Source organism: Mustela erminea, chromosome 21 (assembly GCF_009829155.1).
Source record: "Mustela erminea isolate mMusErm1 chromosome 21, mMusErm1.Pri, whole genome shotgun sequence".
Taxonomy (NCBI): Eukaryota; Metazoa; Chordata; class Mammalia; order Carnivora; family Mustelidae; genus Mustela; species Mustela erminea.
In genome coordinates, this window is record NC_045634.1 from 1,432,205 (window position 1) to 1,456,381 (window position 24,177).

The following is a 24,177-nucleotide window of genomic DNA, read 5'->3' on the forward strand; positions in this document are numbered from 1 at the left end:
GTCTCAGGGTCCTGGGATCAAGCCCCGCATCGGGCTCTCTGCTCAGTTCCTCCTCTCTCTCTCTCTGCCTGCCTCTCTGCCTACTTGTGATCTCTCTCTGTCAAATAAACAAATAAAATCTTAAAAAAAATTAAAAAATAAATGTATGGCAATTTTATTTATCAACTATACCTCGGTAAAGCTGGGGTCAGTAAAAGAAAAACTACAAGACAATGAATGCCAAAGTTAAACACTCAAAATACCCACTGAAGATGGTAAGAGCAGGCTTCAGCAAAAATCTCTGTCTTGTTACCAAGTCTAGACCCTGTTCTTGCCTCTGGCTACACAGCTTCTTGTCTACAGTTAAAGCTGCTCATTCCACAAATGTTTATTTGAGTCGTTTCTCTATGGGAGTGTGCCTGGCACTGCTAGCTGCCTACATTGTCTTCTTTCCTCTACCAGCAGAACCCCAGCTCAGCTCCACGCAGGCACGTAGCCTCCTTAGGAAACAAACAACTTCAATTCGCACACACTCTTGCAGCTAAGGGCATCCTGTTTCTGGCTAGGGAGATGTGAGCCGAAGCCTACTGGTTGAGGCCTTCCAGGAAAGAATGAGAAGCACACCATTCCCCTTTCTACTACCCAGAAGATGTAATGTAATGCAGGGCTCCAAGGACCGTTCTGGAAGTCTGCGAGGGACAGAATAGGAGAACTGAAAGCCAGAGGACCGGGGACACAGAGGAGCCACCACACCAAGTCCTGGGCCATTGCTTCTGAATGAGGAAAAGGAACCCCCACATTTCAATCCAGACTTTTAGGTCTTCGGTTACACGGAGCCAAACTCAGTTCCCCAAGTGACGCAGGGAGGTGGTGTGCTTGATGACAGAAAGAGAGATAAATAAGACCTGATCCCAGCCCTCAGATGGTGATAACCTATCAAGGGGAGATAAGAAGCTCAGAGGAACCATCATCATACCAGACAGAATGTGACAAGCACAGGAGCCATAGCTGGGGCGCTAAAGAGCGTTCAGAGTGGGGAGAAATGTCTTCTAGCTAAAAGCATTGAAATTGGGCCACGCCACACTAAAATATCACATTTATCTCATCTGCAGAGACACCGTTCAATCCAACAGAATAAATCTCTGCCGATGGGTCTGGACGCCTCTGAGCATCTGAGGAGTATTTCCAAGTGGTGGCTCCCCTTCCACAGACAGGGCTGAGGACTGTGGCTGTGCCCAGCGTGGGCACGGGAATGTGTCGCTCTGATGCTCCCTCTCCGCTCCCTCCCCTTCTCCCGTCCATCCACCCACTTTTTCTGAGAGTCCTAAATGCGTGTTTTCAGAGCCCAGAGGGAAAAACTTTCCTCCGTCCCTCTCTGGCTGACTCTGGTGCTGCTGACTCACGTCCAGGAACACCCCAGCGGAGCAGCTCCTGAGGGAAGGATCTGGGTCGCAGGTTTTACACCAGCGCAACAACAGTTGGATAAAGCAATCTGAGACTAAGGCCTGCACCGTGCAGAGGCCTGACGCTCTCGGAGCTCATCTCTTCAGGAGCCAGACAGCCAGGACTTCCCCAAAAACACACCAAGGGGTTGGCCATACTGTTTTCCAGATACCACATGGCCTGGGCCACAAAATAGGGGTCCTGAGGCACAGCAACCAAAATCTGCAGCCGGCCCTCTGACTGCGTGACTAATGGAAATGCCCCCCAGTGGGTTCTAGATTCAAGGCTGGCGGCCATGAACCACACCGGAGATGCCAGGGAGACATCACGACCTGCACCCCCCACCAGAGCATGCTGGCCCGTCTCTCTCTCTTCTGCTCCAAGTCCCTGACTTACCTGTAATTCCAAAGGGGAATTACAACCCCACCTTTCATCCCCACACTGTGCTCTAGTCAGACCAGAAGTGGCTCTGTACTTCTTACACACCCCCACGACTCTACCACTTCGTGTTCACACACTATTTTTTTAAGGGTTTTTTTTGGACAGAGAGAGATCACAAGTAGGCAGAGAGAGAGAGAGAGAGGAGGAAGCAGACTCCCCGTCAAGCAGAGAGCCCAATGCGGGACTCAATCCCAGGACCCTGAGATCATGACGAAGCCCAAGGCAGAGGCTTTAACCCACTGAGCCACCCAGGCGCCCCATTCACACATTATTTTTAAAAGCACCACAGCCCACTGGGAATGGGGCACAAGTTTACCAGGCCAGGCCTGACACAGGGCAATGTGAGAGGCATAAATCCCACCTCACCCTCGAAGCTGACGACTGTCGCTGGCTCTCACAGCCATCTTCCTCAGTCTGCACCTTTCTCTGGAGGCCCCTGGGGCTTCCTTGTAAACAACACCCTGGAGACCACAACCCTGGTCCTCCAGATGCTCCGAGTTCACCAGCCCTCTGCTTCTGCCTCCCCAACACCACATACACTAAAGGGTTCTAATCCAAAAACTAGGGAAAGCACCGTTTTCACTCTGCAATCAGTAACCACGAAAATATTTTATCTTAAACACACAGGCCATAACAAGTCAACAAAATTCTGTTTATCACCCAATAGGTTAAATTTGAAAAGAACAATGTCTTCTTACTGCATCACATAGTCAAAAAATATCATGCATTACATTGAAAACACATTTATATCTAATGAGCTGGACTACATATGCAAATTAAGATATGCTAATTGGCTTTAGTTGTTTCTTTTACATAAAGTCAGTATTTTTATGGATCATTAAATGTATCCCTTAGCATATTAATTTCAAAAGAAAAATTAATAGCTATAAAAATAAATTCCCTGGCACAACCAATATAGAGATTTAAAACTAAAACTGTTGCTGTGATAGAGTACCTCTTCATGCTGGCTCCCAACACACAGTAAGTCTTCAAGAAAAAATAAAGTTTGTACCAAATTCTTCTCTGTGTATGATTTAAAGCTGGCGACCAAGTCTGGTTTAAGTGCTTACCTTGGAATCCTTACATTTCAAATGGTTTTGGGTAAGTATCTATTTATCTCTTTTTTTATAATCAGATGAGGAAAAGAACACAAAAGCCAAGAAGGCAGCAAAACGAACCAGGCCTCAAAGCCCGTTGGCTGCTCTCTCCCAGGAACGGACACAGCAGTGTGTGGGGCACAGAGAGGGGCTCAGCAAGCGTTCTTAGAGAAAGGGATGAATGAATCAGCTATTTGCAGTGACTCATGAGGCTTTTAGCTAATTAAATTTCTTAAACACTACTATGTACCAAGGACCCTAAAATGGAGGTGGTCTCCTCAACTCACAGATAAGAAAACTGAGGCCCAGCAAGCTCAAGTGATATGCCCAAGGTCGAGCTATAAGGGAGGGAGCCAAGATGCAAAAGCGGGTGTGGCCTAAAAACAGCATCTGCAGGTCATTGCCCTCTCCCCGTCACTCCCAGGGGCAGTTACTGGGGCAATGTGCAGACATGAGTGTGGGGCCACCAGGTACAGCCTGGCCAACCTTCCCACAGGAGGCTGCTCAGCTCTTAGAATTCAGCGCAGTCCAAAGACATGGTGGGACACTGCCTTGCACACCCTGATTAAAGCAGCAAGGGCAGAGCCCTCGAGTCCACAGAGCTGGCTATGATTGGAGCCCCAGTTCTTCCGCAGTGGGAAACGTGATCCCAGGGACCAGCGTATTTTCCCAAATAGCAAGATCTGTGACACAGGGAGCCAAGTAATCCTCAGAATGCTGCTGGGGAAACCAGGACAAGAGTGGGTGCGTTCATTGCAACCCATCTTTCCAGAGCAATTAGACTATAGATTTCACTGGCTGTCACCACCTGCCACAAATCTGTGCTCTGGGGACAAAGGATAGAGAGGCAGTTCCAATGTCTGTCTCAAGAGTCTCCCTTTTCAAGGTCTCCATCTGAGACCAAGCCTCTTCTATGCCCATGGGCTACATATTAGCTGAAGACTCTTCACCTCTTTAAAGACAGTTTTCTGGACTCTGACCTGAAGGCCCAACAGGTGGCTATCAAAATTTAAGACCAATTCTTATTTCCCTTATTTTCATGTTCTTATATTTGGGAGGACTTTAGCATAAGCCTATAAAACTGAAAACAACATCATACGAGTATGTGTTTTATATTTTCAACACACTAATGAAAGACAAGTTTGCCAATGACAAAAAACCCCAACCGTTAGCGCTCTACATTAGCTATATGGTATGTCACAGCATTTTCATGCTAACCAACTACCAGCTAAAATTCTGGGAAAGAATACATGTTTATCTCAAACCTCAAAGGCAGGTGACTTTGTTGGTTCTCAGATTAGCAAGAGTAAAAAAAAAATAATAAAATGGAATTTATAAAAACTAACCACCAACAAGTAGATGCTGCTCGGATACATGAGAGACTGAACACAGGGCAGGAAGTCAGTCATGCTTCAAGGGTACAGAGGTTATGACTATTAGCTCCTCCCACACTATGTGACATTCTTTTTGTAGAAAGTGCCTCTTTTGAGAAGCTCATAATTAAGCTTAATGATGTACCTTCACCATTTAATGATACTCCACATGAGAAAATTCTATAAACACTTTGGGAAATTCAAGTGGCTATATTATGATCTATAAACAGTCTTGGTCCCAAATTCTAATGAAAATAAAGACAGTTGGTTTAAAATAGAGCTCTGACCTATATAATTCCACTCTTAACCAAAGTGTCTGTCTTTAAAGGGTAAGAGGCTTTTTTCTATCCATAGAAGTACTAATATACTAACATTTATTTTAGGGAATGGGCTTTAAATATCCCATTTCTAAAACCCTACGATGTTCTGGCTTTGGGGTATATTTGTGCCTAAATTCCCCCCACAACATGGACATTCTGCGTGAAGCCTCCCTGGGGCTTCCCCATTTCCAGTGACCTGAGCAAGTCTGACTCGGGGAGCGAAGACCATCCAGCAGCAGCTTGTACTCATTTCCTGGGGCTGCTGCGACAAATCACCACCACCTTTGTGGCTTGAAACAACACAAATTGACTCTCTTACAGTTCTATTGGTCAGAAGTCCAAAACAGGTCTCACGGGGCTGAAGCAATGTGTCAGCTGGGCTGCATTCCTTCTGGAACACAGGGAAGAATCCATTTCTCTCCCTTTTCCATTTCCAGAAGCCACCTTCTTTCTTTGGCCAGTGGCTCCTTCTTCCATCTTCAAAGCCAGCAAGAGCTGCTTGAGTGTTTCTCCCGCTGCACCAGTCGGGTTCTGTTTTCCTTATCATATCTCCTTCTCTGACTCTTTAAGACTAGTGATTACATGGGCCCCGCCCAGATAATCCAGAGCGATCTCCCGATCTCAAGGTCCTTAATCCTGATCACATCTGCAAAACTCATTTTGCAGGAAAGTACGCACAGATTCCAGAATGTGACCACCTTTTGGAAGCTGTTATTCTGCCTACCACGACAGCCTCAAACAATAAATACGACTGAGAATATGCAATGAAGGTGTAGGGAGTTCAAAACAAGGCACAGATATAAACTATCCTGCTCAGGTGTCCCAGGTTCCACAGCCTTGCGGGCTACTGTATGTGTGTCGTGCCTGTGTCACGAACTTTGAGGGAGGTCCGAAGGCTAGCAAGGGCCAGGGGTGAATGAAGGGGGGAGGGTGCCCCACATACCCTTTTTCAGATCTCCAGGCTTACCCTCTGTAAGCCGGGAGCATTACCCACAGCCTGTCTCCGACCTCTGGGGCTTCCTTATGGTCGTCTGACACATAAACTCCAACCTTGCTTTTGCCCATCCCTCCATCAACTCACGACTGCTGCTGTTTAATTTGACCCTGATTTCATTCTTACCCAATAAGCACCTCAGATCCAGATCAAGCCAAGTTTTCCTTGGACAGTCTGACTTACTGTCCATTTTCAAAAGGGTGGAGAACTCAGAGGTGCTAATGCTTCCGGCCCGCATCTCGCCAGGGCAGCAAACCCTCCACACCAGTTAGAGCTCCGGGTGAGTTCTCCCAAGCACAGCTATCAGAATCCTTGCCTGTTGGCTGCCCAAAAAACAAGAGAGTCTCCAGCATGGCTTCAGAAGGCAGCTCAATAAATAAGACAGACCCCAAGACAAGCCACTAATAGACCTGGATTTTTTTCAAAGACTCTGTGGCCATTAGGGAAAGTCAAGTTTCTCAACAAAAATGTTAGTAATCCTGCCTGAATTGCCTATGTGTTAGAAAGCATATGGAAGCGCCTGGGTGGCTCCATCGGTTAAGCATCCAACTCTCGATTTCAGCTCGGGACAAGATCTCAGGGTGATGAGATTGAGCCTCACATCAGGCTTCATTCTGGGCATGGAGCCTGCTTAAGATTTGCTCCCTCCCTGGGGCGCCTGGGTGGTTCAGTGGGCTAAAGCCTCTGCCTTCAGCTCAGGTCATGATCCCAGGGTCCTGGGATAGAGCCCCGCATCGGGCTCTCTGCTCAGCAGGGAGCCTGCTTCCTCCTTCTCTCTCTCTGCCTGCCTCTCTGCCTACTTGTAATCTCTGCCTGTCAAATAAATAAATAAAATCTTAAAAAAAAAAGAAGCATATGAATGAGACATATTTGGATTCTTAAAAGTATTATAAATAGTTACAAACTTTAAGATAAATGAAAAGTACATTTTAATGCAACAGTATTCCAGACCTTTAATAAATGAAATAGCCCTCTGGTCCTAAAATGATGCATAATTTTCAAATAAGTTTTTAAGACACAAAAAATTATTAACTACCTTAATAAATATGGAACATTCATGCAATCTAATATTATCCAGCTACTTTTGTAAAATTGAAAAAATACTTGTATTTCAAATGGCTATAAAATGATATAAACAATATTAAAATGTATTATGAGACCATCATTGGGAGAAACTTCCTCTAGACAGCAAGTGTGTCAGTCAGAGATGTTTAAACTTTTTTTTTTTTAGATTTTTATTTATTTATTTGACAGACAGATCACAACTAGGCAGAGAGGCAGGCAGAGAGAGAGGAGAAAGCAGGCTCCCTGCTGAGCACAGAGCCCGATGCGGGGATCGATCCTCGGACCCTGGGATCATGACCTGAGCTGAAGGCAGAGGCTTTAACCCATTGAGCCACCCAGGTGCCCCAGTCAGAGATCTTTAATTGCAAACAACAGGGACCAATTCTGACTAACTAGAACAAAGTGGGTTTTATTACAATTCTGGGAGCTCAGGAGATTGAAAGCTTGAATGCCAAGCTTGTACGTGAGGACTAAGGCCACCGGTAGACCTGCAGGTACTGGTCCAGGTGCTACCACCAGGAATAAATGTACTCCAGCATTTTTAATCTCCTTTTCACTCTCCTCAAATCATTGGGAAAAAAGAGTCTATGGACCCAGTCTAGGTCACACACATACCCCAGAGCTAGGGGAGGGCAAAGACACCTGCTTTTCAATTCCATGAGACACCATCCTAAGAGAAGAGATGGAATGTCTCGGAGGAAATCAAAGGGCTTGTGGGAAGGAATGGACAATGGACAACTTGAAATAAAAAGTCCACTTTGGTGGAATTAGGAGTGACTTTTTTAAATATTTCCTTTACTTTCCAGGTTTCTTACAGTGATGCTATATTATTTATCAAAATAATTATGTTCTTTTTTACACATATAGTGGAGACTGTTGGTTGTCTCCGTTGGAGACTCTGTTCTCCCCTTTCTCCTAAAACCCTGGCTAGACTTCATATCCCATATTTCCCTGCAGGTGGGTGTGGCCACATGACCAAGGTAGGGGTGACTAAGTTCTCTTCAAGAGGAAGCTGTGCAGAAGTCCTACATGCCACGCTTGGGCCGAGGAAGCCTGAGGGTAGAAGCTATGGCGGCACCTCCACACTCTCCTCCCCTTCCCAGAGGGTAGAATCTGAGCGCTGCCACTACCCAGCTCCCATGGTATACATGATAAGATCCCTAAGACGAAGGAGCAATGACCTAGAAAGAATCTGGGTCATTGAAAGACTCCATGTAGCAAACTCCCCTGCGAACCTGGAGTGCTCCCCTCAGACCCTATGAGAGGGAAATAAAAACTTATATCTCCTAAGCCACTAAAATGATTGTTGAATCTCTTTGTTGTAACCTCCTGGCCTTCTAATTAATTCAGTGGAAACAAGATGTCTCTAGGAGGGTGACAGCAACTCGACTAGCTGCACTCTAGGAGGCTCAGGACAGGCGGCCAGAGCTCAAACCTGGGCTCCCCCATGACTAGAGGCACGGCCTGGTGAGTTACTCAGCCTGTCAATGCCTCAGCTTTGTCCTCTGTAAGATGAAGCCCGTGTGGCCCGCCTCAGAGCACCGCTGTGAGGATTAAGGGAACGAGTCTGTGTAAAACATGACAGTGACCAGCACAAGGGAATATAGAAATAATTACAATTTCTACATTATTTCAAAAAAAGTACTTTCGTTTTTTACAGCTGTATTTACAGCTGTATTTAGAGAAACAACACGGCTACTAGTCAGCCCTCCAAATGAACAGTGAACGAGGACGAAGGCTCAAATACTGAGCATTCTTTCTGCGTATAACAAGAATTATCAGTGCCATCACGAGAACCATCTATTTAAGAAACCTGAAGAAATGCCTAAACACATTGGTGTGGGCTGAAGATAGAGTCTTACTCAAAATTCTTCTGTGTCGGGGTTCTGGGAGTTGAGGTGGGACTTTTCCACCTTATTTGCACAGGCTCGTTCTGATCCGAGTCTACACACACACACCCTCATTGAGTTCGAGGCCACACGCTAGCTCCACATCTCAGCCTACGATTTATGCAGTCATGGAATAAAGTGCTATTCATTCAGTGACGGGCCACGCTGCCGCCGCATAAAAAGGTGGCTTGTTAATTCATTTCTCAAGTTTTAATACTTTCTTACAATTTCTACAAAAAAATTCTGGAATGTTTTGAGGTGTGTGTAGTCACACAGTGCAGTCTGTGGAAAAAATTAACCCTTTCTTTGATCCCAGGAGACTTGACCAACCTTGAACTTGGGTCTTTCCAGAAGGTGAAGTAAAAAATGGAACTAAAACTGTCCTTTAAGCAAGTCCCCAGTCCCCGGTGAGGAGTCACCAGTTACAAATGTCATGTTACTAAATGAGTTTACCAAGGGAAAATTTTTAACGGCTCCTTCTCTTTTTGAAACTGAGTGTATTTCCCCAAGGCAATTAACACAAATTTCCTCTATTCCTTTTTACAAAATATCCCATGGATGTTTCCATCACAGTAGAAGCCAGTTAAATTCGACCTATGGGATTCCACTAAGTGTGAGCTGAAATGTACCACTGTACAAGGAAGGAAAGTAATATCTTTTGAAAACTAATGCACACACTCAGAAGCCTCTGGGCTGTTAAACCAAGGGAGTTAAATAACACAAAATAACACACGGAGGTGAAGAGGAGTCTCTGCTCCTTGATTCATGTGTGTGTTTGCCTGCTTGCTTGTCGCATCACTGGGCGCCTATTTCCAGAGAGTGCTTCTATGCAGACGGATACCCATTCCTGTCCACTTTTCTTCGTGCCTCTGAGAGGCAGAACTGAGGACGGATGGGTAGAAACTACGGAAAACTTTCCAGCTGAGCCACCCAGATTCAGAATGGACTGCCTTGTAAAGCAGGGGTTTGCTGCTCCCAGAATTACTCAGACTGGCCAACCCGAGGTGCTGAGGAGAGACTTCTATATCTGAGAGCTAGCTAGCTAGCTATGCTGGATACAGGCTCCTTTCACCTTGGAGGGCAGAGGGCATTACCAACCCAAACTGATGGGCTTTCATTCCTTTCTCTTCAAGCTAGCCCTGTTTTTCTCCTCAGCCACCCAGCCCAGGAACAACCTCCTGCAGGAGGCCGGGGTACATACCTAGGAATGTGAAGGGAAGACCTTCCCCCCTTCCTTGTCTTCTGTCTTGACCTCACAGAGAAGGGGGATCCCACACTACCCAGAGCCTAGAAGGTCTCCTGGGCCCCCTTCCTCACTCCACAGCAGTGAGGAAAAAGAGCTGAACCGTGCCCCACGAAGAAGTCCCCAACATTCTGCACTTGGGAAATGACATTATTTTCATCCCCCAACATCCTTCAACTCCCTGGAGGGAGCTCAGGTGACGGGAGCAGGCCTGGGGTGCTGATGTCACTGCTGTCCCCTGTGTGCAGAGGGGGAAACCTCACGGTGGGGGGGCTGGGGAAGTCTACCAGACTGGAGACTTCCTAGATGAACCCTTCCAAGCCTTCCTGATGGCGGCCCCGGAATACGTAGCAATCCCCCAGCCTACAGTCACACCTCTCATCTGCTGCGGTTCTAGAAAAGCCCCTTTCTTGAGAAATGCAAGGTAAAAAGCACACTGAGGGTTGTCACACTCCCTTCTTCAGACCCACAATTGCACCATTCCCATATCTGAGTGCTCCAAACCAAGCAAAGGATTATGAAGACCCAGGAAAGAACTACTAGGTCACAGGACATGTGGCTCCGGGCACAGCCCCCAGCAGGCTGTGGAAGGTTTTGAAAATCCAGTCACTAAGAATTTGCAAAGTGGAGGATTTCCAATCAAATTGCTAATAGAGAAACGGCTTATGCTAGATGACTGGAAATGTTCTGCATTGTTAAACTTTTATCACGTCCATGCTGGGGATGGAATTACAATGTTGAAGTAGGCTGCTATTCTGAATGGACTTTACCAACCAGAAAGGTGGGGGATGGGGCAATGAGCAAAAAGTAAAATGTGTAAGGTGTACCCACAGGAGGGAATAACTAGGTCATTGCTCTGAGCTGACGACTGACCATCCTTGTGTGCAGAGCCCTGGACGTGTGTCCATCTGGCAACTGTCCCTCCTAGGCTCAGCGAGTGACTAGAGCAGCGCAGACTCCCCAGTAAGAGTGACTGCCCACCCGGCCATGGAATGTTCGGACGGTATCTGATCATCCCTCTGACTGTGTTCCTAGATCAGCATGTCCTTTAAATTGATGGTATTTATTTGTCAATAACAGTGAAGGAATTCTTATGTTCCATCATTCTAACCATCCTGCAAACCACACCCTAACTGCCGCCGGCCAGAACGTCCTAGCTAACTGGGAACCTCGGTCCCCAAGTCAGCTGAAACCAGCCCTCATGCAGACCAGAGAGCCTCATGCATTCTTTGTGCCACCAGGACACATTCTGGAGCTCAGGGGGACTTTGAACAGATAGCCCTGAGAGAAGGAGCAGAACACATGGAAACATCCGGGTACTAACCCTGTCAAGGGTCCACCCTGGGATTAGGGAGGGTGGAAAAGTGGAAGGCCTTCCTTACAGGAGGGAATCATCACCTCTCTCAAGACGGGGGTTTGTGACACACCGTTTTACAACTTGAAGACCAGGGAACATGTGATGCCACCTTTCCATAAGAAATTCCTACAGACCAAGAGCAGTTCCCCAGCCTTCGAGTCTCAGAATCCCTTTGCACCATTAAAAATCACTCAGGACCCCAGAGAGCTTTTGTGTATGTAGATTTTACTTAACAACATTTACCAGATTAAAATGGAGAATGTCTGAAACTATTACTTTGAAAATAAACTCATTACACAACAACATAAATAGCATATTTTAGTGAAAACTCTCTAAGAAGAAAAAGAAATTCCATCAGGCTAGCTAGAACATAGTGCCTCAAACAAACTTGTGATAAAAATAAGCTAAATAGTGGTTAAGATGATAAATTTTTTTGTTATGTATATTTTACCACAATATAAAAAAAAACTCTTGCTTAGGCTTTAATTCTTAAAACACAACAGATATTTACCTGTCAACATCCTCTATAATTTTATATTAAGAATTTCTTTTAAATTATTGCCATGGTGAATAGTTCAGAAAATAAAATTAAAATAAATTTAAAAAAATAAATTAAAATGTTGAGTCAAATAATAACCAAGTTGTTAGGACATGCCACAGTTCTACTTTTGGAATTCAATTCTGTATGGCCGTAAGGCGTTGATAGCGCACAGAAAACAAGACGGTTTCTCTTAAAAAGTGTCATTTGCCAAACCCTTTCTTACAATCCATTCTCAACCTTCCAAGTTACAAGAATCAGGTAATGTAAGCTAACATTACAATCTGGATCAACCTAGCTTGACTCAGATCTCCCTTTTCTAGAAACTAGTGTGCTAAAAATGACACGTTATCAAATAAACTACTACCATGGCTAATTGTATTCTTCCTACTGCCTTTGATGGATATGAACTAACAAATCTACACTCAAAAAGACTCTTTTTAATTTCCTAAAGTGAAAAATCCGAGTTTTTAAGAGTTGTCTCTACAGGACACACCAGTTTAAGATCAATAATTGTCTATTGTGGTTAATCCTATTTGTCAGCTGCCATAAAACATGTCCCAGAATTAGCTGCTGGGCTCAAGTACCATCTCTTGAAAACCAGAATGTGAAAACAAATCCTAACTGGCCAGTGGTTGACCTTTCATTTCACTTAGATACTAAATTTCCCTGACCCTGAAATTAGAATCAAAAGCAGTTGTGTCTTTACGTGGTCTCCCCCCAGCATCAGGACAATACAGGGCACATAGCAAAGGCTTGATGAGCATGTGTTAAAAAAATAAACAAAAATAACGTCAAGGTTCAAGAGTTCACAGTAGATATCAAAAGCAAGAAGTATTCACAGACGCTTTACTTTTGGCAATAGACCAAGATGCAAAAAAGTTACATATGTGGATCTTCATAAATTATGTCACTGTGAAACACACTACCTCACTGTATGAACCGCGATCTGTATACCCCTGTATTACTACAGCCTATGAAGAAAAGTTTGGTGGGACGCCTGGGTGGCTCAGCTGGTGAAGCGGCTGCCTTCGGCTCAGGTCATGATCCCAGCGTCCCGGGATCGAGTCCCGCATCGGGCTCCTTGCTCAGCCGGGAGCCTGCTTCTCCCTCTGCCTCTGCTTACCACTCTGTCTGCTTGTGCTCACTCTCGCTCCTCTCTCTCTGACAAATAAATAAATAAAATCTTTAAAAAAAAAAAAAAAAAAAAAAAAAAGAAAAGTTTGGTGACATAACTTTGACTGTACTGGATTTGTTGTTGTTCTTAATTTGCTCTTTCTGAAAGTCGATCGTGTAGACATCTCAAATTCATTTTGGAAGTATTAAGAGGATATAATAGTAATAACTAAAAAGGGAAGTACCTGTACTTTCAAACGATTATACTTCTTAATCCCCACTTCATACTACCTATTGGGGAATGGGGTAGCAGCGAAAGAGGATTTCTGAGGATTAATCACAGAATTTGACAAAAACTAGAACATCTGGACAGAACTGGGGCGATCAGGCCGGGCGAGCCTGTCTTCTGTTTTCTCTTCCTTTTGTTTCACATGGCAGTGCTTCCTATGGAAGGTGTCCAGTAAATCTGACTTAAGTTAAAACAATCCTATCCATATATTCTAAATACACAGTTTTACAAAGCGTTCTTGCCAACTTGGAACATGCTCCTTACAGCATGTTACCATCACAAGATCGCATCTGAAGGCCATGCTCTACCAATGGTCAAGGTGAAATTCTATTTAAGCGTAAAATAGATTCTATTATTTCTCACTTCAAAAACCTGTCCTTTCCATTATTAAGAATAAATCAATTCCCTGTCCAAGATAACCACCAAGTCAGACTCCACTGTCTCAAGCTTTCTGATTGAGGAGTCAGCAGCTGTGTGACACACGATGCTTTATATCGATATGGATTTTCACTAACCTCCTCCTCAATTCCTAAAAAACACTTTTTGTCTTTAACAGAGGAAATGCATAAGGGAGTGCTGAGAGGTTTAGGTCCTTCTGCTGATAGAGGAACACCCCATGCTAATCCGTGCATGCTTTCCCACACATCTGGAATACAGCTAACACACATGCTCAGCTTTTGCAAATGAGATTCAAAGAAACAGATACTTTTTGAGATAGGGAAAATTCTTTCTTTTTTTCACTCATCAATGTATTTTAATCATATTTTCACATCAATAATCATCTATATCATCATTTTTAAGGATTCCTAATAATTCCTTTCTCAGGAGGTACCATAATGTTTTAACCATTTCCTATTGATGGATATTTAGAATTTTTTTTCTATAGATAAGGCTTCAATGAACATGATTTACCTATATCTTTTTTTTTTTTTTTTTTAGTTTTTCTTTAAATTCCTGTTAGTGAACATGCAGTGTAATATTGGCCTCAGGTACACTATGTAGTGATTCCACACTTCCACACAACACCTGAAGCTCATCACAAGTGCCCTTCTTAATCCCATCACCTACTTCGCCCATCCCCCACACACCTCTCCTACCTTACACTTGTATCTTTACATACTAGTCTGATGTTCTCCTAAGAATAAACCCTTATAAGCAGACTTACTAGGTTAGAGTATGCTTTTTTTTTTTTTCAGTATAATTGACATACAACATTATATTCATTTCAGGTGTACAATGTAATTGATTCTATATTTGTATATATTGCAAAATGATCACCAGAGTGAATCTGCTTGACGTCCACTACCAGTTACAAAATAAGAAAAACCTAAATATGGTCTAGGTATTAGGTGATTTTAAAGGCTGATTATTAAGTTTTTAGGTATGGAAAAGGCATAGTGGTTATGTACAGTAAAAATTTTATCGGGGCGCCTGCGTGTCACAGTGGGTTAAAGCCTCTGCCTTCGGCTCAGGTCATGATCTCAGGGTCCTGGGATTGAGCCCCACAGGCTCTCTGCTCAGCAGAGAGCCTGCTTCCCCCTCTCTCTCTGCCTGCCTCTCTGCCTACTTGCGATCTCTCTCTGTCAAATAAATAAATAAAATCTTTTTAAAAAAATCTTATCAAGTTGAAATTCATATACTATTTGGGGGTATATTTTCCCTTTGCTACTCAAGGGAAATTCTAGCAGGCCCCATAATTCTCTGCCACTTCCAGGTAACAAAGTCCTGAATTTAGTTGAAGTCACAAAATACAATTGTGATTCAGGAAATGAAATGTAAAGGTCGATATATTAATGGACCCTTTCAGTAAGGCAAAAAAAAAAAAAAAAAAAAAAGACTTCTTGCTCCACCCCACACCCCCAGCTAGGATGTGTATAGGCAGGCTGCCGGCCTCTATCTTTTCAACCCGCTTCCTGCCCTGCTTGCTGGCTGCTGTTACTTGACTGCAACTGCCATTAAAATAAAGTGATAGGGGCCGCTGCTGCCTCCCAATACCCAGTAGCCCCTCTGTCTTTACAAAAAGAATCCCAATTTTAAGCTGGGCCCATTGCTGCCCCATGAGCTTGGATTTCTTGGCTTCACTCAGAGCAAGGCGTGAACATGTGACTGAACTCTGGTTAATGAGATACAAGTGAAAATGATGGGGGTATACTCTGAAACGATCCTTAAAAGAGATAGGGCAGCAGACCTTTCCTCTGCCCTTCCTCTCCTCCAGCTGCCTGGAACATATCGTGGTGGCTGGAGCTTTAGCAGCTCCTCCGACCATGAGTCTGAGGACACATTCAGGGCCATAGGAGCAGCGAACCAGGAGGCTTGTTCCTCCTAACCGTGCGGAGCCACCATCCTTTCCACAAATTGCTTATGTCCTGACTTACTCTAAGTAAGAGGGAAATAAACTTCTATTCTTTGATTTTCTTTACCATTGTTCTTTCATTTATATGCAGGCAAACGTACCCTCACCAGCACAGAGGGCTTCACATTCTCTGAACTAGTAGCTACTTAAGCCTGACTCCCTGTCTCTTATGGGTAGTTTTGTGGGTTCTCCAGGGGCTCCCCTCAAAATCCTTGTGATATAAGTGATGCATTCAAGTCCTTCATTTGCCACCCCCACCCAAGCCCCTAAAATTCACTTGATAATCTCTCTGCTGACGGTGCCACTTGGGCGGAGGTCAAACGGCTCCTGGCTGGCTCTCCATCCCCGCATGGGCCGCATCTGGTCCATGGGAAGACCGCACAACCGCTCCAGCAGTGGGGGTAGCCCTATCGCAGCTGCTCCCCACTCAGCCCAACACCAAAACATCTCACCAGAGTCAGAGCCAGTCCGCTGCGCTCCCAGCTGCCCGGGCGACCTCTCTCCAGGATGGGGCTGAGGAACAGCTGCCCCACCTCATGCTTCTTCCAGGAAAAGGGGGTGAGGTGAACTCACAGCAGCGGCTTCTCCAAATAAATCCCCCTTACAAATCTTGTATCGATGCTTTCTATACCCTCAGAGTGAAGAAGGTTTTCAAGAGCTGTGAACCCGATGTGCCGATATCTCCTTTGAAAATGCCTATTTTGCTCTTTCTCACACGTATTTTAGTCACTTCTGTCTAGTACATCTTGAGGCATTAGTCAAACTTTCCAACTCAGCTGCTTATGACAAAAACAATGCCTTACGGGGGGGATGCACATTTGTGGTAAAACTGTAAAGAAAAGCAAGGAAACAATAACAATATTTGGAAGAGCACTTATCCCTGGGGTGGGTGTGGGGGCAGGATGAAGGAAGGAAATGCGATCAACAAGCACATGCGAGGGGCTTCAAAGAGAACGTTCTAGATGTTTATCTGGTGGTTATTCACTTTATGATTATAATTTAAAATGTGCACACACATTACATATACATACATTTATTCATAGCCTACGATGTAAAAGAACAAAAACAAAATAATATCTAAACTCCACAGCAAAGTAATTTGGAAAGAAGACTGCTCTCTGAGAATCAGGCTGTAAACTCGACACAAAATGGAGGAAGCTGGTCAAAAAATGACTTCCACCAGAGGTTGAAAGATTTCCTCGAAGCATCAGGGTGTTGTTAACCTGTTAACAGGGTGTTAGCAACTTCTGTAGTGGCGGTGAGCTCTGCATTATGGACAATGCCCTTAGCATATCTAACCTTCTTAACTGCCTGGATGACAAGTGGGGGACAATATTACAGAGGTGCTCACTGGTAGCTCACAGCTACATGGGGCAGAGAAAGTCCGCAAGCCCCCGGAACTGAGACAGAGTCCTGGCCAGAAATTCAAGTGAGTGGACCCCACTAGCAGACTCTACGTTGGTGATACCAACCTGAGCAGTAGCGACAGTTGATAAAGTCTCATGAATTCTCTCTGTATGACCTTTGTAAGAGTCCAAGCAACTTTCTGATTACAATCTGGCTTTTCTGGAGCCTGTCTATGGGAAAAGAAGATGCTGATCATGTACATATTATTGTTGTTATTAAGGCAATATTAGCTTTATTATAACTCACGATGACAGCTGATACTTACATGTTTATGCCACTTGATCCTCACAAAAAATCTTCATCCTGGTGATAGGCAGCATAGGAGAGAGCTAAAGAGCAACAGAGACCAAGATCCAAACCCCAGCTCTGACCCTTAACAGCTGTGTAACCTTGAGCAGTACATTAACCTTCTTGGGTCTCAGCCTCCTCATTTGTAAAATGGGAGTAATGGTAGTTCCCACCTCATGGCCCTGTTGTGAGGATTAAATGAGTAAATATTCCTAAAACTCTGAGACAGCAACTGTCACGTAGTGAGTATAATATAAATGTTTGCTGTTACTCCGTGTTATAGACAAAACAAGTGGGGCTCAGAGTGGTAAAGTAACTTGCTTAAGCTCCACAACTAGTATGTGGCAGATAGTTAACCCAAACACACTAGGCTTCAGACCCCACGTGCTTGACCCACATCCTTGTTGTTAACCATCTCCGTAATTATTTGTCAACATAAATTAACCCCTATGCCTGCTAGGTCTGCCTCAACCTTGGAGCTTGGGGTTCGATGACCTCCTTGGGGCCTGATAATGGTCATCACAGGCTGAAAACAGCAGGCTCTGGGCCTTTGAAACAGAGTACCTGACTCTCCAGCTGGGCCCCAGTCTGGCCTAGTGGCAGCTGACCTTCCCCTGGCTGTCCCCAGGCAGCTGTCTCCTCTCCTTCTGACTCCCCACTGAATGCTGAGATGCTCAAAGGCCGGCATTGGTTCTGAGTTCTCAGTTTCTAGCAATATACCAATTAGCAAACATAAAATGTAAATTCTTCTGTAACCCCAGATAGATTCAGATTATAGCCTCTCTGTCTTCAGCTGGCTGTAAGGCAGCAATCCTTCCTTCAGACCTTTTCTAACCTACCCAAGCCAAGGGCACCCTATACCTGTGAAGGGCCTGGGAAACGGGAAGTGGTCCAGTCGTCATTCTCTGCCAAGGGTCTCCGACTGTCCTGAAGAGAAAGTGCGGTGGGACAACAGAGCTCCAGTTCCTGCTGCTAATACCCATGTGAACTTGGCTGAACCTCTTTGCCTCTCTGAGTGGCAGCTTGCCCATTTGGGAAGCAGAAAAGTTTGGGAAAATCTTTAAGTTCCTTCCATTCTTTGATCTCTGTATCTGTATTTTAATTGAGAGCCAAAGGTCATTTTGATTTGCCTATACTCAAAAACAACTCAAAATAGATTCTCACATTAAGGAGATACTCAGACTGCTTCCCACAACGCAATGCCACTGCTATTTGCAACTGTAAAGGGATAAAGTCACTTTCAAAAACCCCAACATGAGCTGCTGGGGCTACTGAGAGAGAAAAACCTATTTGCCTGATAACAGACATCACATGAAACTTATGGCTTGAAAGCTTCTCTCGTTGAGAATATTAAGCAATAACCTGGGCCCCGATCACACGTGAGCACACATGTGCCTGTGTGTTTGCACACGCTCACGGTAGAATGTAGTTTTTTTTTTTTTTTTTAGAAATTTAGACAATAAATGATAAAGTACTATGAAGACCTCAAAAAAAAAAAAAGGGGGAAAAAAGACAACGTTCATTACAGCAGTTTTCCTAAAATGAGGTGAGATAACTTACCAAACATATCAGAGTGATTAATAATCTTATTTTGGGCCCTGGACTAATTAAATGCTTGCTATTAAATCAGTGATGCAAATAAATTTTTGAACGAGTCTGTACAGAAGAAATAAGTTGAAAAGGATCATAATGGATTACCACATGGCCCTTCTGGGGACAGTGGCTTGAGATGGACAATTCTTTTTCTCAGAAGTATGTAGAAGATGCAGCTACTTACTGATTGGCTTTCCCTTCTTCCAAACATCATTGTAACATATTTTTATCCTTTCGAGCTTTTTTAAGATTCTTTAATTTAGTAAAAAATAATTTTATCAGACATATCTGTTCAGAAGCCTGACTCATGCAGCAAACTATAGATAATAAATTTCTCCACCCATTTTTAAGAGGTTTCATAATCTTTGTAGTAGGGCCCTTCTTAACAGCTCAACAGTGCTGAACACCTCATCAAACTTCCAGGCACTATGTTTGTTACACTGGACTCTAATAGAAGGGGGGGATGGGACAGGAACAAAAGACAAATGATCAGGAACCTGAGGTACATCGCAGGTAATGACCAGGCTGTGATTCTGAATGATAATGCCGGGCTTGCACTGAACACTTTGCCTAATTAGACTTCACACAAGGGGGAAAAATGCTTTAATATTTAACAAGTATAATGGTGTAATCAATGTACACAAATCAGGCCTGATAAGGAATATTGCTTATTAAAGAGAGAGACAGATGGCTCTGGGAAAGGTATAGTCATTAAATGTAAAACCTCACAGGCTCCAACTGCGAACACCAGCCACGTACTTTCAAATTACCACTCCAGCCCCAGACACTCCATGCATTATTTAGTCCTGTCCTCTTTCTTATAGGTACACCCACACCATAGATTTAATAAAATAACTCGGTTCAAAACACTCATCTCTGCTGTTTCTTAGAGCTGTCTTTTCCTAAACACTCTTGCTGCCGTCAAAAATCCCACTTGAGTCAAGATGTCCAACATCTCTGTTATAATCTTTTCAGTTAGATAATTAGTCCTCCTTTTTATTATGCTCAAGAACACTTAATGTGTTGGAAGCATTCCTGACTATTAAATCCACCCAGCCTGCCACAAGATTATGAATATATAATTTGTTTATAGGTAGCTTTTAAGAAAACACAAAGTAAGCAAACAGCACACAGGAATATAGTTAAAAACTGGCATGCTTATGAACTGCAAATCACAGTAAGAGATTTCTAAGGGTGGGTTATCTGTTCAGTTTCTCCAAGGCCAGCTTTGCATGCAGATACAAAGATCCTAGAAGGCAACTTGCCCATTCATGAACCCACTTGTTTACTAAGCCTGTTGACTTTTAAGTGGCTGCATTTGTTCATTCCATGCATAGCACAGAGAACCCACTGCGCCTACACACTGTGCTACATACTCCTTGGGATGCACTGAAAAACTATGTCAAGTACCATATCTCTATGCTCCAGGAGTCTACGTGATCCAAGGACACAGAAGCAACGACAGTGCCTGCCATCAGGTAATGTCTGGTACTAACAGAGGTACAGTGACAGTCTTGCAAGTAGGAGCTTTCTTGACAAACAGACCTACATTCAAATGCTAGTCTGCCTGTCATAGTGATCTAGCCCCACTGAGGTAGTTCATCGATAAAAATCTCACTTCCTGGGTGCCTGGGTGGCTCAGTGGGTTAAGCCTCTGCCTTCGGCTCAGGTCATGATCTCAGGGTCCTGGGATTAAGCCCCGCATCGGGCTCTCTGCTCAGTGGGGAGCCTGCTTCCCCGCCTCTCTCTGCCAGCCTCTCTGCCTACTTGTGATCTCTCTCTCTCTCTCTCTGCCAAATAAATAAAATAAAATCTTTTTTAAAAAATCTCAGTTCCTTGGGGTGCCTGGGTGGCTCAGTAGGTTAAAGCCTCTGCCTTCGGCTCAGGTCATGATCCCAGGGTCCTGGGATCGAGCCCCGCATCGGGCTCTCTGCTCGGCAGGGAGCCTGCTTCCTCCTCTCTCTCTCTCTCTCTCTGCCTGCCTCTTTGCCTACTTGTGATCTCTGTCAAATAAAAAAAAAAAAAAAAAAAATTAAAAAAAAAAAAAAAAAAAAAAATCTCAGTTCCTCAAATATAATTGCATGGATTTAAAAAAATTCCACAAATAAAGTGCTTCAAATAGTGTTTAGCACAGAGTGGATTTCTTCCTAACCTTCTCCCACTTCTGCATTCCCAGGATAAAATGGGCCTCGTTTTACCTGAAAAACCAATTTTTCAACCCCTGACTTAGCTACAATGATACCCATATCCACATCTTACTTCTCTTTGGCACAAACAATCCCATTTTTCATTTGTGTCCCCAAACAAATTCCTCTAGAACTATTCTTACCAATTCTCTCCAGACAAGCATGGATTTGAAGTGCAGAAAACAAAAGATTTCACATCTTAACCTGTTAGCTGGATATGCACAGATGAAACTGAGAGCACTTAGAGTCCATTGGACCCACGAAGCTGGTTGCCATGATTTCCACTTCTGATGTTGTCAAGTCAACAGGAAATAAAAACCAATCCCCTTGGCCTCATAGTGGACCCCGAGAACTTACTATCCCCAGGGAAGATGTCCCACATGTCATTAAGCCACAGCTTGACAATACATTCCCTGCTTTGTAATTCACTCTATTGCGAGCTGCTTAAGGTCAGAAACCCCTGTCTTCTCATCAATGCACCTCTAGCCCTGAGCACAGTGCCAAGCACACAGCAGGATGGCCATAACCAGATTCTAAACAACCCCAGAGTGGGCAGGTATTTAGGCAGCATTGTCATAGGGGCATCTAAAATTACCTGCCAGCTGGCCATGGTGCCTTGTAATGACGCATTACAGAAACAATGGACCTGAGTTCCATTCCTAACAATGGAATTCTACCAAGTAGCTGGGTCATCCTAGATAAGTCACTGTGCTTCTCTGGACCTCTTTCTGTTCATCTGCAAAACACAGAGATGGTCAAAATGATCTCTAAGGTGCTATTATTTCTGCAAAATACTGATGTTAGACCAAATGATCTCAGAAAACACTGATCCTGTTGATGTATTTTTGTCAACCAATGAATCCCCTGTGAATTCCAACTCCAGCAAGTCATGAACTAGACTATTAAATGAAGTCTACAAATCCTCCGGGGCCCATGCATCCCTTTCAAATATGCATTGTTGCCATTTCAAAGACTTCCAGTTCATTTAGAGAAAATCAATAAACATGGCCAGCTTTATTCAAAGATCCTCCATTCATTCTCTGACCCTCATTCCTAAGTGATTAGGAGAAACAGTAATACCTGTCCATTTCATCCTCACATGACATTTGCCCAAGAATAAACTAACAGTCACCTACAGAGAAAAGGGAAAGGAATCTAGAGAAGCAGGTCCTCCCATGCCTCTTCACCCTGAGCTGGACCATCACCACAAGCCAAACAAACACCTCCTCATGACTTCTAGCCACTGGAAGGTTCTACAAAGGACCAACACCCGCCTCCTACCTGCCTCACACTGGTGGAAGGTATAAATACTCACTGGTCACCCCGTGGCCATCAGTAAAATTCACCATCTTGAAAGGATGGAAAAGAAAGCATAGTCCAGGTAGTAAGCAAATCATTTCTACAGTCAGTTCCTGAGGTCACTGTCTTGAGTGGGAGAGAATCCAAGAAGCCCCCAAAATAGTTCCTACAACAATTCCTACCTCATTTCCCCAAGAACATGAACATGAAGGTATCGGTTCTGAATGAAAAGTCTAAAGAAGTATTCTCATGGTCTCTGTTCCACATTAATAATGACCGAGGTATTCTTTCAGATTCATTCTCAGAAGACAAAAAGATAATTCCAGTGCAGCTGGATAAATTTTCCTCTATTCCCCAAGGATATTCATGGAAAACATCCTCAAGATTTTTAATTACTTGAGTGAACAACATACTCTCTTCAAAGAAAAACCATTTTTGAGACAACTCAAGACCCAAGATGTTGAATCAACTTACTTGATCCAACAAGGTTACTAGTGTTATGCTCAGATTTTGGCTTTGACCACCATTTGGATTGATGAATCCATTCACAGCCCATAAATGTCATTGCTTTACATTCAAATGGCCCCTGAGTTCAATGATTAAATTCCCACTTTAGGGATTAAGAATGTGTTCATCCCCACAGACTGAGTCAGCTCTGGAATCCTTTCTCTACCAATCTAGTCTCCTTCTTTTAAAAAAAAAAAAAAGATATTATTTATGTATTTAACAGAGATCACAAGTAGGCAGAGGCAGGCAGAGAGAGAAGGGGAAGCAGTCTCCCCGCTGAGCGAGAGCCCAATGCAGGACTCAATCCCAGGACCCCGAGATCATCACCTGAGCCGAAGGCAGCGGCCCAACCCACTGAGCCACCCCAATCTAGTCTCCTTCTATGGCAACTTGTCGACACCTCCATCTGGAGACACACACACACACACACACACACACACACACATACACACTTCAAACTGACCTCACCCCTGTTATTCAGGCCCAAAAATCTATGGGCCATGAGTGAAAAACCAAAAGGAACCTTCCACCAAAGAACATGCTTTAGGTGGAAGCCAGAGCTCAGAGGTCATAGGTACATTCTAAGAAATTCCCCCCAGAACACAAGTCTCCTCCCTTGGTTCCTCATTATGTAGCCACAGTGGCATTTAAATAAATCCTATTTATATGCAAATAAGACATCCAAAAGTATCCTAAGCATTTTGAGCTACTTACATCTATAATAGGACAAAAAGAAGTAGTTATTTCCTATCCATTTGTGTATATAATAGATAGGAAATAAGAAAAGGACTGCTACTCTCCTTTGGACAGCTAATTAAAGTAGCCAGGGGACAGTAGGAACTCATTATTCAACAGTAAGTCCCAGCCACCACCTTGTTCCTTTCCATCTAAAACTGGAAGCTACCTAAGCATACCAAAGGTGGTTTTCTGGGCTTGGTGTCCATACCCAAGCATCTTATCATAGTAACGTATACATGGTGGGTGTTCAAGACATATATGATTACAATCATCTAGAACTTGAGACATTAAAACTATCCAAGAGTAGAGTTAGAAATGTCAAGGTCCAGGGAAGATACAGGATGCTCCTCCTGATCTTCCAAAAGCTCCTTGATCCTTGTTTTCTCTTCCATGCGTCCTTCCCGTGGGCCTTTGTAGTAATAACAGCTGATATGCAATATTTACCATGTGCTAAGCGGATTATATGTGTTATCTAAATCAATCAGCAGACCGTCCAATATGGTAAGAACTATTACCCTCATTTTATAGATGAGAAAACTGGGCTCCAAGGGATTAATGTACTTGCCCAAGATCACACAGTGAAGAAAGAGTGGAGCTGCCAAGCTGGGTGAACGGACTCCAACTGCCAACCCTGTTCGCTTGCTTCCTCATTCAGTCCCCTG

At 43.9% G+C, this 24,177-nt stretch overlaps 1 protein-coding gene across 5 annotated transcripts in view; it reads right to left on the bottom strand.

Moving 5' to 3' along the window:
- Positions 1-24,177, bottom strand: part of CSGALNACT1 (chondroitin sulfate N-acetylgalactosaminyltransferase 1) — a 334,333-nt gene that overhangs the window by 301,442 nt on the left and 8,714 nt on the right. Inside the window, exon 1 of one of the 5 annotated variants that reach the window (XM_032328784.1) lies at positions 15,950-17,155. The exons of 3 other annotated variants lie outside the window; for them this stretch is intronic. The gene's annotated coding sequence lies outside the window, so the exon portion shown is untranslated. Of the gene's footprint in view, positions 1-15,949; positions 17,156-24,177 lie in introns of those variants that run through there. One more of the 5 variants, XM_032328785.1, reaches the window with a different exon arrangement.